At 35.5% G+C, this 16,059-nt stretch overlaps 1 long non-coding RNA gene across 1 annotated transcript; it reads right to left on the bottom strand.

Annotated features, from left to right (window-relative positions):
* Positions 1-11,637: 11,637 nt before the first annotated feature.
* LOC130459258 (uncharacterized) lies at positions 11,638-13,607 on the bottom strand. The gene is made up of 2 exons (XR_008918529.1): positions 13,079-13,607; positions 11,638-12,986 (listed from the first exon to the last, which is right to left on the bottom strand). It is a non-coding gene; the product is annotated as an uncharacterized lncRNA (long non-coding RNA).
* Positions 13,608-16,059: the final 2,452 nt, after the last annotated feature.

The raw sequence follows: 16,059 nt of genomic DNA, 5'->3' as shown, positions 1-16,059 counted from the left end.
AGCCAGCTCGCGAGCAAAGGCGAGCAAGGCCAGCCCATTGGGCGCGAGCACGCAACAGCGCGCAACAGCGCATCGTAGCAACGAGCGAGCAGGCCCACGGCCCAGCTGCTCGGCGCGCGCGCTGTGGGCTTCGGCCTGCAGTGTGTCGCTGGGCGCGGGCGTGCGGTCCGTGTGTGCTTGCGTGATGTGGCCGGTCAAGGCCTTTGGTTCTTGGCCGGTTACATCATTAATACAATAGGTCAATTGTATTATTCCAACAACACACAATTCATATTACTCAAACCCTAGAGACACAGAGAACCCTAATTCTCTCTGTGCCTCCAAAGTGAGTTCTTCCCAAAAGCAAAGTATCTTGATCGATTGTCTAAGCTACGATAATCAAGACGGATCTGATCGTGTCGGTGAACCAAGTAGAGGAACGACAAGTGGAGTTCTTTGTTCGTGTTCGTTGACAGATTATTGTGGAAAACACGCTTCGAATGTAAGTTTGCTTAATCTGTGCTTTATACATGTTTCCTGGCTTTGGGATTGTTCCGCACATGTTGATATGTTTAACTGTATTCCCCTACAGTGGTATCAAAGCCTTATGTATTCAAAGCATGAATTAGCATGATTATTATTGTTTTTTCATCTGTCGAAATATTTGGAATTTTTGTTGATTTTTCGGAATTTTTACGAATTATTGGATGAATTGCGTAATAATCAGGTCCGAAATCAAAAATATCCGCTTTTTCGATTTTTAAAACCCTAATCTGATGGAAAAAGATTTTCTAAGATCAATTCATGAGAATAGAATTGCGAAAACAGGCCTCGAAGTATCATTTTTTGGGCGTTTTTGTTAATTTTTAATTAAAAATTAAAAGTGTCGGACAGTAATTCAATTAAAAGGTCGACCTAAACTACTCGGATTTGCATGAAATTTTGACACAATGTTGCTGGGTACATGCTTGATCTATGGTAAAAATTTCAGATTTTTCCGATAAGTATAAACCCTAATGTTGCCTTTCCCCAATTCGTAAAATTTGAAACCCTAATTGAATTTTGATTAATTTTGGTTTAATAATTCGGTTAATTGGGAAAGGGAATATAATTTCATGGATCAGTGGCTAATTTTAAAAATTATTGGATTAAAATTTTGAATGGTTTCGTTAATTTTAATCGCACTTAAACCAAATTATTAAAATCTGAAATTTAATTGTTTATGAACGATTTAAAGTTTCGGATTTTATTAATTAAAAGTTCAAACTTTAAATGTTGATTCGTTCATTCTTAAAAGTTTGAATATTGTTAGCCCTTGATTTAATAATTTTACGAAATTGGATTGTCGTTAAAGTTTATTAAATCGTTAAAAATCGTTGTTTTTCGAAAATAAAAATCGTAACTTTTTGAAAAATAAAATTAATGCAAGTACGTGAAATTAAATTAAATTTTAATTAAGTTGGTCCGTATCACGAACCAAAGGCACGAACATGAGCATGGTGGACGTATGGCTCGTCGAGCCATGCGGGGCTATTGTGCTTAGGCCGAGCCGCATGCGACACGGGCAGCAGCAGGTACGCTGCGTGCCTCGTGCGCGCTGGGCGAGGAAGGGGCAGGCGGCATTGCTTGCGGGGCTGCGACGAAGCAAGGCGCGAGCCATGCGACATCCAGCACACACACGACGCACAACACGAACGCAGGGGCAGCATAGCTGCGGGGACGCGATGCGCGCGCGCGGGGCTGGGGGTGTGCGAGCCTTGCTCGTGCGCTCTTGGGCCTCACGCAAGGCATGGGGCTGGGCGCAAGCCTAGCCCGACTACGTAATCGGACTTTTTTCGTTGAAAATTGTTTATTAAGTTGGGCTTCGTATATTTGCATTAATTTGGGCTAACGAAATATTTAATTTTAATATTTTATTTACTTGGGCCGGGCCGCGAGTTTTAATTTAATATTTCATAATTAATTATCCGGAATAATTATTGGTTTGAGTGGGAGCCACTAAATGAAATTAAAATGAAATATTTATATATATACTATGCGTGAATGTATGAATGTATGTATGCTTTGCATGAACAGGTTGTTTCTTATGAATCGATTAGATTAAGTTCACTAAATAATCGAACCAACATAGAAACTGAAGGAAATAATGCCCTTGGTCCAAGTATGCATATAATATTAAGTCTAATAAATGGGGTTCAGTATTAATTAACAAGTTAATAATTCAGTGAGATCAAGTGAGCTGAATGCCTAGCTAGAGGCCGCTTCAGTTCAAGTGGAATTAATGATATTAATCCACAACTTACTCTTGACTAAAGCCGTAGGTTCACACAAATAGTACGTAAACGGATCAAGTATTTAATGGCATTAAATACTCCATCTATGGATATTCGGAATCGACGGATCTTGGTTTCAGTGGGAGCTGAGATCGTCACAAGCAAGAAATGAATACTCCGGAAACGATGATATTGCCGGAAACGGAAATATGGATCGTATCGGAAATATAAATATTATCCAAGTCGTAGATGTTGCCGGAAACGGAAACATGGTACGTATCGGAAAATATTAATGGAAATGGAAATATTGCCGGAATCGGAAATATTGCCGGAAACGGAAATATTGTCTGAATCGGAAATATTATCGGAATCGGAAAATAATTCCGGAAACGGAAATATTAAATATTTGTTCGAAACGGAATTTAATTCCGGAATCGGAAATGTTAAATATTGTTCGTATCGGAAATGAATTCCGGAACCTGGAATTTAATCGGAAGCGCATCGTACGAATTAGCATCGGACGAGGCTTGCTAGACGAAGGCCTAGCACGAAGCCAGGCCCGCGCCCAGCAAGCCGAGCGCCCAACATGGAGCTGCCACAGCCTCGCCAGGCCCAGCGCAAGGCCAGGCCCAGCAAGGCCTTGGCGCGCGCACGCTGAGCGTGCTGTTAGGCTGCGAGCAGCGACTGCTCGTGTGGGCCGCAAGGCCTGCCCGGGTGGTGCGATGCTCGTGGCCATACGATGCTCATGTTTGTAACGAATCCTACTCCTATCGGAATTCGTGTATTGATTAAATCCTAATCCTAATAAGATTAAATTTATTATTTAGAGTTCAAGTTGGATTCTAATTAATAAATCCAAATCCTAGTAGGATTCCAATTCCTTTCCATAAACTCTATAAATATAGGCCTAGGGTTACATATTTAACAGACGATTATTGAAGTATTCAAGGCAAGATTTTAAGCAAAAATCAGCCAAACACTTGCACCCAAATAGCCGAAAATCTAAGAACCTTAAGGGAGATTCTAGTTGGTCAAGCTTAAGGCGGATCCGGACGTGCTGTGGACTATCTACGGAGGGACGACACTTGGAGTCCTAAAGACTTGTTCTTGCTCGGTTCGGGCGCAGCTAGGGAGGGCACGCAACAAAGTGTATGCATCTAAACTATGCTAAATGATTATGTGTAAATAATATGCTTTCCTGGCTTTATGGTTTTTCCGCATGATTTATGTTTTGTCATATGAATCATAACCTTACAGAAACAACTAGGTCCAAAGTAATATTGAGTTCAAAAATTGCCTTCCAAATCAAGCACTTACAAAAATCTAGGGATCTAAGATAGTAGGTTTACGCTAAAGCGAGGTGCTATTTTAGTTACTTAGGTGGTAAGGCGTCCTAAATGAGCACGTTGATTGTGGTTTCAACTCAAACAACAATGGAATTATGTTGTGGCAATGGGATAAATTATGGCATTAATTTATTAACCAAGAGTAATTTGGAGATTACTAGCAATAGGTTTTGCTTACCTAAAATCTTAAACTACTTAAGACATGCTAAAGCTGCTTAAGGATTTAGGACTTTTGGGGTCTTGGAATCGTTTCATTCATTTTGGACCATGTTTTTGCTTTTTGCATGAATGAAATGTTTAATAGCTTTGATGATTGCGTGAATGCTTTTATTTCAAGTTATTAAAGTATGATAAATGTTTTCTTTGCTATTTCATTTTGTAGAATAGTAAATCTTCTACTTTATTGCGTTCGGACAATAGAACTGCGATATTTCCTCGATCGATTGGTAACTATTTTGAGAGCGATTCTCAAAGAAAAGGAGAGTGAGAGCGTATCTTGAATGCTATTTTCATATAGTGATCTTCATGGTTGTTTTCAAACTAAAATTTCAATGGTAGACCAATTGGACCTCATATATTCAGAATACTGTGTAGTTTTGGAATAATGGAGTATTGAGTTAAAGACTCATGTATAACCAATGGTTAACAACCAATTTTCTTTTGATTCGATGATGAATTAGACTCATTGGATGATGTCATTCAAAGTGAATAAAAGAAAAGGGACTTTGTACGCATAACAAAGCAAGAAGATCAAGCAAAGAGTAAAATCTTTAGGACTATAAGAAAGCGTGCTAGAAAGGATAGGAAAGGGGAACAAAAGAAATGAATTCAAGATTCAATTTCTACCTTGAAGTTTATGTTAAAGAGAAATGACTTAGCAAATAAACTCCTATGGTATTAGATTACCGCTTGAGGTTCTAAACTCTTGTTAAGAACTCAAATTCCGGGAGCTAGGTCTGGTTATTGACCTACAAGTGGGAAATGAAGCAAAGTTGTGCTACATTAATTGTACGGTCATCATGTTTGTTTTAAAGTCCTTCTAAAGGCTGGAACTTAATGGTATTATGTTCCATTAATCATCATAATTAATTTCTGTTTGGACAACGGAAAGACTCACATTCAAAGTAAACAAAAACCTTCGTTAAGTGTTTATTTGAATGAAATTGTCATTTAAGGGTTGAGTCATATGATTGATTAATAAACAAACGAATCTCTTCACACTCAAACTTCAGAAGGTTCAAATCAAACATTTTGATTTGTGTTCCACATATCTTTGGCAATGTCATACGACCATATCAACAAGTCAACATTCTAAGATTCCATGGCATGGATTTCTGAAAGTTGGTTAATTTAGGACACGTGGGTCTTGCTTGTTGAACATGACATAGAAATGAACTATTGTTAGAAGTTTCTAGACAATGAAGTTCATGGGCCAAAGATGGATTTTATCACTTACCTATTTCACAAGAATTTGAGAAAAATATGGCTATATTTACTCAAAGTGAAATGTGTGAAATGCTTCAATGCAATTCACAAAAGGGTATAAAATCAACTTGGCAAGAATTTTGGAAACATCTAGGCTGGGTCAAGGTGATGTTTGCATGAGCTAAGAAAGATTATCTAGATTGTTTATATGGCATTATAACAATTGAAGCTCCATAAGAATATGGTATGTACAAATGGAGAAATCGGAATCTATTTCGATTAACGATAATCACGACTATTTTCCTATATAGTTTCTAAATGATACTCTATAGTGACTTTCACACTAAACTAAGTTGTCAAAGCTAAGGATAAGATGTCATAAGGATTGAACTTCGGTTCAGTACATTTTTTCAGTACATATTTATCTAGGGTTGTTAAACCCAGTGGGAGTTAGTGTTTACATCAAACAAACTCAAGGATAGATATACGTTTCTTTATGAGCGACTCATAGAAACAAAAGGTATTGATTCTACCACAAATCTGAGAACATATGGTTGTTGTTTAAGATAATGTCTTTTAGGAAACCATCATATTTCCAAAAAGGCAAGTGGGAGAAAAATGACCTCGAATGGACTTCTAGTCAAGCAACAAACAAATGTAGGACACTTAGGAGTCTTTGGAAAAGCTCCATACTTAGAAGCCTTTGGAAGAGCTTCATGAAGACTTTAGAAGTGCTTCAAGAGAATCCTAATACTCAAAGGACTTGTGTAATGTCTTTATAGACACTAACGTTTGATGTTCAATAGCTAGGTAAATCGTATAAGGAATAGAATTCAACTAAGATAGATACATAGATATCTTGAGGAATGAAAACTATGAAGACTTTGGAAAGTGCTTCAAAAACATACTACTTACAGGTTAGCTATGACGAATTAAAAATTCCCAAGTATGGTTTGAGTCCATCAGAAACATAAAGTATGGTTCGAGGCCATACAAAATGGTTTGAGGCCATTTCATCCAAAGTACCTTCATCTTGAAGAATCAAATCTATGATTTGGTTGATTTGTATAAAGGGTTCACTCCCATTAGTTGCAAACATGTTTTCTAAACATAGAACGTTGATTTGCATAACGGGTTCACTCCCATTGGTTGCAAACATGTTTTCTAAACATACAACGTTCATTTGCATAAAGGGTTTACTCCCATTGGTTGCAAACATGTTTTCAAAACATACAGAGATGATATTGTATACTCATACAAAAGAGAAGCTAGATTGGTGGTTAAAGATTGTAAACAACTTCACGGCGTTGATAATGTTGAAATCTTTTTCACCAAGTCGGAATGCTTGAAATATTTTGGATAAATCTAGCAATCATTGCATATGGCAATATGGCAATTGGAAAACGAAACACCTTACTCAATTGGACTTGGAGAAAGGAATTGTGTGCATCACACAATGTAAAAGTTTTGGATGCTAGATAAATGAGCAAGCTTAAGAAATCTATTCGTAGATTAAAGCATGCAAGTGGGAATTAGACCATATTTGTCTAAAAGGCTATTGAGCAATCATAGCTTTATGAAAATATGGATCATCTTATAGATGAGGAGTTTAGTGGGAGCCAAGTCAAGTTTATTGGTTCTATATATGAGATACATATCTCTGTATTGAAAATGACATTCAAATTCTAAATGGTTAGATTTGAAAGTATTTGTCAATATTAGAACCATGGCGAAACTTAGAACATATTGGGTTAAAGATCTATTGGATAGGATCTAAAGCGTCGTTTGGATTCTGTAAAAGTAATTACTAAATTAAACACAATGGAGAGACTCAAAAGAGACTCTCAACCCATATGAGTAAGTCTAAGTTATGAATGCTTTAACTAAGTATAAAGCTAGGCTGTTATCACTAATGTTAAGTATGAAGGACCTTGAAGAGGCGCCTTCACCTTATATCACATGGCAATGACAAGATTTTAGAAAGATTCAGTGTTTCTTGAAACAGAATGAAGCTAAAAGTTACATGGATGGATTTTAAAATTCAAATGGTTTTTGCATTACAATCAATCATGTATAATGTGATATACAGATCGCCAAGATAACTCGTGAACATTGGATCGTGACGAGTTTATACCAATCTCTATTGATCTGGATCAAAGATCATTGGAACAGTATCAAGAACATCCAATACATTTGGAGATGTAGGATGAGCACTTGATAAGAGGAAGTGAAGATAACTAAAGTTTTGATGCTACATGCATTTGCCTAAGCAAAAGTTGAATCTTGTTGTTAGGCAAACCACAAACATACATGGGCAATTGGGCGTCGTGATTAAAAGGTGGTTACATACGTTCTAAACCATATGTGATGCATGGGAAACTGAATCAATGATTAGTTTCCAAGTTCTCAGTTGAAAGATGTATCTCCCACATCTCTATGAACTGGTTGGAGTATTCCAAAAGGATGGCATCATTTGAAATTCTACATAATTGAAATGAATTCATTATTGCCTAAGAAGCAATGGAAGGGAATTGTTTTTGTGGGAGTTCTTCAATGAACTCAGGTTGATCACAAGTCTGCTACCTGGATGATTTTCTATTTTAGATATGATTATCATTCTAAACAGCAACGAAAGACTAGATCATTCTAGAAACATATTCAAAGATCTTTTCATCTTACATCGAAAGGCTTTCGATAGAAAAGATACTAAGGATAGCAAAGTATGATAAACTAAACCTCTGCATTGAATGATACACAACGTTCATATGCAGATATGGAATCAAGTTTGAGTTCCATGAATGTTTTAAGTATTGGGTGAAAGGCCTATATCTGTAAAACATTAAATGCTTGATTTTGGGTTAGAGGCCCACAAATTGGTAAGCATTTGGTTTAAACATTTATCATTTATGAAATTATATTTCATAGTTCATTTAATCATGGCTTAGTATTAAATGATAAGTCCATGTGATTCAAATCATTCAAATGGGATGTCAAGATGGATTCTTCGACAAAGAAACACCCATAAGTGAACTTGAATATTGAATTCACAAATGATCCCTATTCCAGGTCATTGAAAGGTGGACGACCAATGACTAATGAAGATTAGATTGCAAGTAGATTACTTAGTTCTGTTTCTTGAACTAAAGTGATTGGATGTCAGAATCTTTTGCATAGATACTTATTGGATCTTGTATCGGATTGACCATGAGAAATCTTTAAGAGATTAAAGTCATGTCATAGGTAGTTCTCATTAATGGTGATTAGAAACCGTTCCTCAGAACATGAGCGATTATGTCTGCTCGTTTGAGAATTAGTTCGCTTTGATACTAGCTAAACGTCGCACCGTAAAAGGAGGCTATAAAAGCAGTTATTGGGCGTACTATGAATCAAAGTGAGTGTTCATAGATTGCAAGAATGGATTGTCCTCCTATCTTTGATAGGATATGGTGTTGTTGTGTAACAAGGCCTCTCGGAGAGTTAGATACTGTAAAATGCATGGCCGTGCTCAGAATGGTTAGGCTTAACCTTCTGCAAAAGTTTGACAGTTGAACTCTGTAATCCGAGAAACACTTCTGGACCTAATAAGGATGGCTTGGATCTTACCTTATGTTCACTAAGTAACACTAAGTGACAAAGGAATGTGCATGCACACTTGTCTGAATGACAAGTGGAAGATTGAAGGAAATATGTCCTTCCCCCAAGGTGCATTAAGTCTAATACCAAGGTTCAGATCAATTGCAAACAATTAATTCAGTGAAATCAAGTGATCGGAACAGCTAGCTGGAGCAATGCTTCCGATCAGTGAGTTCTAATGGATATTAAACTCACAATTTACTCTTGACTGAACCTACAAGGTCACACCAATGACACGTAACAGATCACTGGATTAAATGAATCGGAAATTCATTTAATAGCTTTTCGGGAATTAATTGGAAACGTATTATACGATACGACCTTTGTCGGAATCGTATATTGTATCGCGAATATTCGTAAGCTGGGCGACACGAATAAATCGTATCGTACGACGGTGATTCGTCGTATACGAAACGATAAATAATATATCGGAAATATATTAAATCGCGAATACGAAGGGCATCAGAGTTGCCGGCCCGTCGAGCCAAGCACGTAAGCGTGCAAGGCCTAACAAGCCAGCCAGCTCGCGAGCAAAGGCGAGCAAGGCCAGCCCTTTGGCGCGAGCACGCAACAGCGCGCAACAACGCATCGCAGGAACGAGCGAGCAAGCCCACGGCCCAGCTGCTCGGCGCGCGCGCTGTGGGCTTCGGCCTGCAGTGTGTCGCTGGGCGCGGGCGTGCGGTCCGTGTGTGCTTGCATGATGTGGCCGGTCAAGGCCTTTGGTTCTTGGTCGGTTACATCATTAATACAATAGGTCAATTGTATTATTCCAACAACACACAATTCATATTACTCAAACCCTAGAGACACAGAGAACCCTAATTCTCTCTGTGCCTCCAAAGTGAGTTCTTCCCAAAAGCAAAGTATCTTGATCGATTGTCTAAGCTACGATAATCAAGACGGATCTGATCGTGTCGGTGAACCAAGTAGAGGAACGACAAGTGGAGTTCTTTGTTCGTGTTCGTTGACAGATTATTGTGGAAAACACGCTTCGAATGTAAGTTTGCTTAATCTTTGCTTTATACATGTGTCCTGGCTTTGGGGATTGTTCCGCACATGTTATTATGTTTAACTGTATTCCCCTACAATAGGTTCAGTCAAGAGTAAGATAAGAGCCTAATATAGATTAGAACTCACTAATCGGAAGCATTGCTCCAGCTAGCTGTTCCGATCACTTGATCTTACTGAATTAATTGTTCGCAATTAATCTGAACCTTGGTATTAGACTTAATGCACCTTGGGTGAAGGACATATTTCCTTCACTATTAGGTAATATTATCGTTATTATTTTGTAGTTATATAATTATATTATGTTATATTTTTTTTCTGATTAATTTCTTTACATTTGATAATAGGGTTGAAAGTGCTCATGATGCTTTGAAGAGATTTTTTATGACTTCTACAGGGAGTCTAGATATTATTTGGAAAAGGCTGCATTCCTTGTTAGAACTTCAAGAAAATGAAATTAAATCCAACTTTGTCAGGTCTGAGAACATTGATCTTCATATTATGGTTCTACATCTTCTGAGTGTGTTGAGAGGTAAAGTTTCACATTTGGTAATAAGAAAAATTAATAAAGAATATGGTCGACATAAAGTAGGAACTGACCCTGCAACTTGTGGATGTTATTTGTGAACTTTACATGGTCTCCCATGCGCACATGAGATGAGGTTACTTGATGGAGAAGGAAAGAGTATTGAATTAAATGATGTACATATATTTTGGAGGACACTTCATATGGAAGTGTGGGACCCGATTCTCGACTGTCCTAGATTACGGCCAGAATCCCACATAAGCCTACGGTTAGGCCTGTAATGTTTAAAAATTCGGAGTCGCCACCCTATTTTATCTGATAGGGACCGGATTTTTGAAATCATCATTTTCAAGGGAAAATAATTATTTAATAAAAAATAAATTTCCGAAAACAATGATGGCTCCATAAAATAAAAGGCTTTTTTCTTATGAAATCTGGTCTTTTGAAATCAAAGATTAAGGTCCGGGGTATAAGTTAGGAAGATCGAACGTCTGGAACTCGTCTCTCCCTCTGTTCTAAAACAGGCTCCTACTAATATGTTGTCCCTATTTTTCTACAATAATTGGTTATGATCATTCACAATGTTATTGATTTAATGCATAATGTCACATAATTTGCAAGTAGTCAAACACACTCGGATGCAATATGATATAATATATGGTGAGATAAATCTGGTGATGTATGGTGGGTTTGAGCATTAAAGTTGCCCTACGTACCGTTCATTGTGGGATTTGAATCCACTCCCGGATCAAAACCCTACATAGTTCTGACAAGTGTCCCTTCCTATGTGGTCAATTCCAATAGGTGAAGGGAAAAAGAGTGTTGAATAACTCAAGACAAGGTTGGTAATAGGTCTTTAACTGACTTTCTTTTGTGAATCAGATCGCTCCATCAAGGTTGTGGAAATCACCCCGATTAGTGACACCATAAAGTCTTTTGTGAAAGACAATTCAACAATAAAATGCGTCCCGATTGACGACTTTTGATTGACTTGTTTCTGAAAAGAAAGTTGTTTTAGACTTGGTGATTTGCTCATTTTGGGTTGAACTTCACTCTATTGAGGATGGATAGTAATGTGTACTATTTGAATGGGTTTTGAGGTAATGTGTTTGGTTTTATAAAATTGACCAGATAAGTTGGGACACTTGATATGGCCTAAAATTGAATAATAGTTTCATAATAGAAATCATGTCATACTAGATTGAGAGTGATTCATTATAGGTAACAAGACTTGATGATGATAGGTTTTATAGGTGGGTGAATCACTTCACAATCCTATATGACTAAATTTCCAATTTGACCCGTTTATACAATTCAAGGTCATAAACCATAAGTCACTAGGTTTATCTCATGCAAATGCGAAATGATATATGGATCAAGCATGCAAAGTGATTTAACCAATTTAATATAAAAAACACTCGAATAATTTATTATTAAGAAGTGTGCATAAGATAATTCCTTTATTGTTTTATTAATTTGATGGTGGAACTTTAGTTTACAATTGCCATAAGTACAACAAATGTTACAATAATCATAATTCCTATCTAATGAGCAGCTTCAAGTCTTGATCCCTTCGCCTTGAACCATGTTGCCTTGATTAGTCTTCATATTTCTTCGCTTTGGATGTTTGGAAAGTAGGGATCTAAGTAAACAAAACCTATATTTTGATTTATTTAGAATTTTCCACTTTACTTAACTCAACCTAAATTGATTTTAGGTAAGTATAACGAAGTGGTAAAGGGTTTGGAGTATTTAAAAATACATAATCTGTTATTTAAGAAAAATAGAATTTTATTTTGTGGAAATCGAATTTTATAAGAGAAAACCAATTTTCCTTTAAAAAAAAAAAAACTGTTGAGAAAATTACATCTCCTTGAACTTTAAATTTGGTACCATGACCTCCCGAACTCGGATTTGAGCGTTTAATACTTTTTTGGAAAGATATAAGATTTTTATTTAACGTGTTAAAAAATGGATTCAAAATAAAAAGTAAATAATTTATAAATAATTTTTCTTTAAAGCTGCTCCTTTTTGAGACCTTGAAGTCAAATTAAATTATAAATTAATTGTTGGAAAACAAAATCACGTTTTTATTTTTAAAATGGACTTTAGAAACATTTTAGAGTCATGTGTGTAAAAATCTCAGATTTTAAAGTTTATTTAATATTTTTAATAAAATAAAAATTATTTATTTGAAACTGTCATTTTCAAGAAATTGTCTTCCTAGATTTCTGTTTTTGAAAATATTCTGTAAAATTGAATAAAAATCGTGTGGAGGTGAGAGAGGTCAATTTAGAAATCTTAGTATTTTTTCTTTCAATGATATTCTTTGAGATTTTCGAAAATAATAGTTTAACCTGGTCGAATTTCACCAAATAAGAAATCGGAACCTGAAAAAGACAGTTTTTCTAGTCTGAAGTTTAGGATTTATTGTGATTTTTCTAAAACTTATTTTTGAAAAATTCCAAATGTTGTGGTCTTATAAATACTTCAAGTTTCTGTAAAAAAATTATTTTGTGAATTTTGAAAAGTGACGATATTTTATATAATTATTAACCAAATTGACAAAAAAATGGAAAATGGAGAAATTGGCTAGTACTATAGTTCCACCATCTTTCTCTTGAATTTTCTTATGCACCTTCTCACTTTAACTTCATTTTGAGAAAAATATTTTTTTTTTGGTGATCAACATACATAAATAAAAACACACTTCACGTACACTCACTCTCGAATCTCGCCCGTGGTCGGTCAAATTCTAGTTGGTTTCCAAATTAGGTAACCGACACGTATAGTGCCCTAACAGGTTATAGAGCACACATAAGAAAAGAGTTAGTAATGTATGAAAAAATAATTGGAATTCACAAAAATAAAAGGAACAAGAATATTACCTTTGGCTCTGACTAGCAATGTTTGAGAGATTAATCCAAATGATCAATTGAAATAAAAAAAAAAAAAAAAAAACTGCAAAGTGAATTGTCCAAGAAAATTAAATAACTTCTTTTTTTGATTTTCTGAATATTGATATTAATTAAACTAAAAACTTATTTTTTTTTTGATTTTTCTGATTTCACTTTAACTAAAACTATTTTTTGACTTGAATGAACTATATTTTTTCCTTTTTTACTGATTTTTTTAGAGAAAGTGAGTGAATGAGAGCTTTTTTTATTTTTAGAGAGAGAGTAGAATGATGGGGGGTTGGGGCTCCCCTAAGTGAGAAAAGATGATGGTATTTATAGGAGTGGAAGGGACTAAGTTGCAAATAAACAATAGTTGAAGGTTATACGAAATAAAAATAGATTATTAGGAGGATTTTGTGAATAAATAAGCAAATTTGAGTAATCATGACTTGATTGACCCATAACTGCTTTTGTTTTATTTGCCAAACTGATAAGTTATACTGTCTGGGAGCTCAACGGGCTAAACAAGGTACTCGTCTTAGAGAAAAAATTCATGGCATAATAAACCATAAATAAGATGATCATTTTGGAAAGAGATTATCGTCCGTTTTTTTTTTAAAGAAAGTCGGGCGTTAGAAATGTAGGCCCATTATTACGAAGAGGGCGTCATATAAAAATTGGTTATACATTATTCTCTTTACCCGGGGGCTCGTTGTAATACTGCGTATTAACAAGGTTGTCGTCACATTATTTGAACAATAACGTATTATACTCCCCTCTTAATAGTAATGGTACTTTTAAGAGACAATATTCACGGGAAGCACTTTTTAGAAGTATTACTCTCATGGTGTATATTCCGATATGGATACTACTCTTTTAAAAAGCGCCTAATACATCCCATATTAGTAGTAGGGAAACTAGTGGTCGTAAAAATATCAGTTTCGTGATTGGATATGAGGAATTTTTATCAGTTAAGTTTATTCAAAACTGATAAATAAGAATTGGGTTTCGATATCGGACTGTTTGAATGATATTACAATCAGTTGGTTTTATCATAAAGGGAGAGTTTCATGACTCGTGACTATTGCATGGTGAAGTGATGGGGTGAAAGCAATAGTAAATTTATCAGTTAGAAAACTGATTTGACGGATGCATTGCAGTTATTTCATTGTGCATGCATTGATGCATGTTATTGCATTGATGTGTCAATCAAGTTTTAATTTATTAAAACTTTATTTTTGGTTATAAAATGCTTGTTGTCTTCATTTGGGGATGTCAGTATGTCACTTTGGTTTTTGAATGTGAGTTTGTTACTTAGTTTATGATGTTTTTTTTACTTGGGTTCACGTGCTTTTTTGGGGGATCAATCACATTAGGTTTCTTTATTTTTTTGTCTTTTTGCTTTTGTTTTCTCTTTTTCCTTTTTTTTTAAAATTTGGGGGGGGGGGGGTACGTGGGTTTGGTTTAGGGGCATTAGGATTAGGTTTGTTTAAATTTTTTTTTTTTCTTTTGCTATTTGTTTTATTAGTTAGTTTATTGGTTTATCTTAATTTGGTTAGTTTAGATAGTTAATAAATTAGGTAGTTAATAAATTAGTAACTAATTTTATATTAGTTAATAGTTTACTTTTTTGTTAAGTCATTTTTGCATTGTTTTGTTGTAATTAGTCGGTCTCGTATGTTGGTATTGTTACGTTAGTAGTAAGTAATGTTAAATTTGTTAGTTTGTTAAGGCGAAACTTTTAACCCGGTCATGGTACGTTATTATTCCGGGTCCTATGAATTGGAGTTTTTATCTTTTTCGGGTACACACTCATAGTAACATATAAATTTGTACAACCCTAGACATTTAAACAAAACACCTTAAGTAGTGATATTGGATAAGGGATAGACACATAATTTTTGCGTGTCGTTACACATAACAAACTTGAATTAAGTTATTGTTAGCGTGTTGACGTATTATACGGTAGAATCAAAGTATATTATACAATACGGAATACGGAGTGCTCCTTTATAAAAGGAGATTACCCCTATCCAATTCACCACTCACCACTTATTTCTTATCTACACTTTATCCAAAAATAACAAAATCCTCCATTTTCACGGCACCATGGCTCCCAACAACCAAGATCAACCACCTCCTTCTCCTTTCGATGAGAATTTTTGGATGCTAACTTTGTATTTGAACTTGATCATGGCGTTATTTGTGCTACTAGTGGCGCTCGTGGTTTTCATAATTATGAACAAGTGAGGCTTGGAGGTTTCCGGCACGAAATGCGCACGATTCGAGTTGTACTTCGATTTATTTTCTATTTTGGTAGATTAGGAGTACAATGTAAGGATTTTGGGCATTTAAATAAAATCGTCTTTGTTTTATTGTTAATATTTTCGAATTTTTAATTACTACCGTTGTTATTCCTTAAATCGTCTTACCATTACCGCCGAGGTAATGAACAAAGAAACTCGAGCAAAAATTATGTTAAAAAAAAAAGAAATATATTTTCCTTGACAAGGATCATAACAAAAATTATGGATCAAAATTTGGTGTCTACAGAATGCCCCTCATTGATCGAGTTTGGAACAAACGATGATCAATGCTTGATAAAAAGACGCAAAATTTTGATCTAGAAGGAAAGTTTTGAGGTAACAAGTGCTTGATACTGGTTGAAGAACCAGCTCGAATGGACTCCGAATAGGTGCGAGCCAATTGTCGGCTCTAATTGCAGTTGAAAGAAAACTGGCTTTAATCAAAACGATGAGATCCAATCATCGGTTTGTTGCGGTTGAAAAAGAAACCGGCTTGAGAGATCTCAATTAATGTTTAAATTAATGAGACTTGATCAATGCAGTTGAAAAGAACTGGCTTAGAAAATCTCAATTAGTGAGACTTAATATGGCGGTTGAAAAACCGGCTTGTAAAGGACTGATTAATTACTTAATCATTTCCTTATGTGTGGTTGAAAAACCAAACGA

This window comes from Spinacia oleracea, chromosome 4 (assembly GCF_020520425.1).
Source record: "Spinacia oleracea cultivar Varoflay chromosome 4, BTI_SOV_V1, whole genome shotgun sequence".
Classification (NCBI taxonomy): domain Eukaryota; kingdom Viridiplantae; phylum Streptophyta; class Magnoliopsida; order Caryophyllales; family Amaranthaceae; genus Spinacia; species Spinacia oleracea.
The sequence above is the reverse complement of the archived record's forward strand: the minus strand, read 5'-3'. Positions and strand labels throughout refer to the sequence as shown.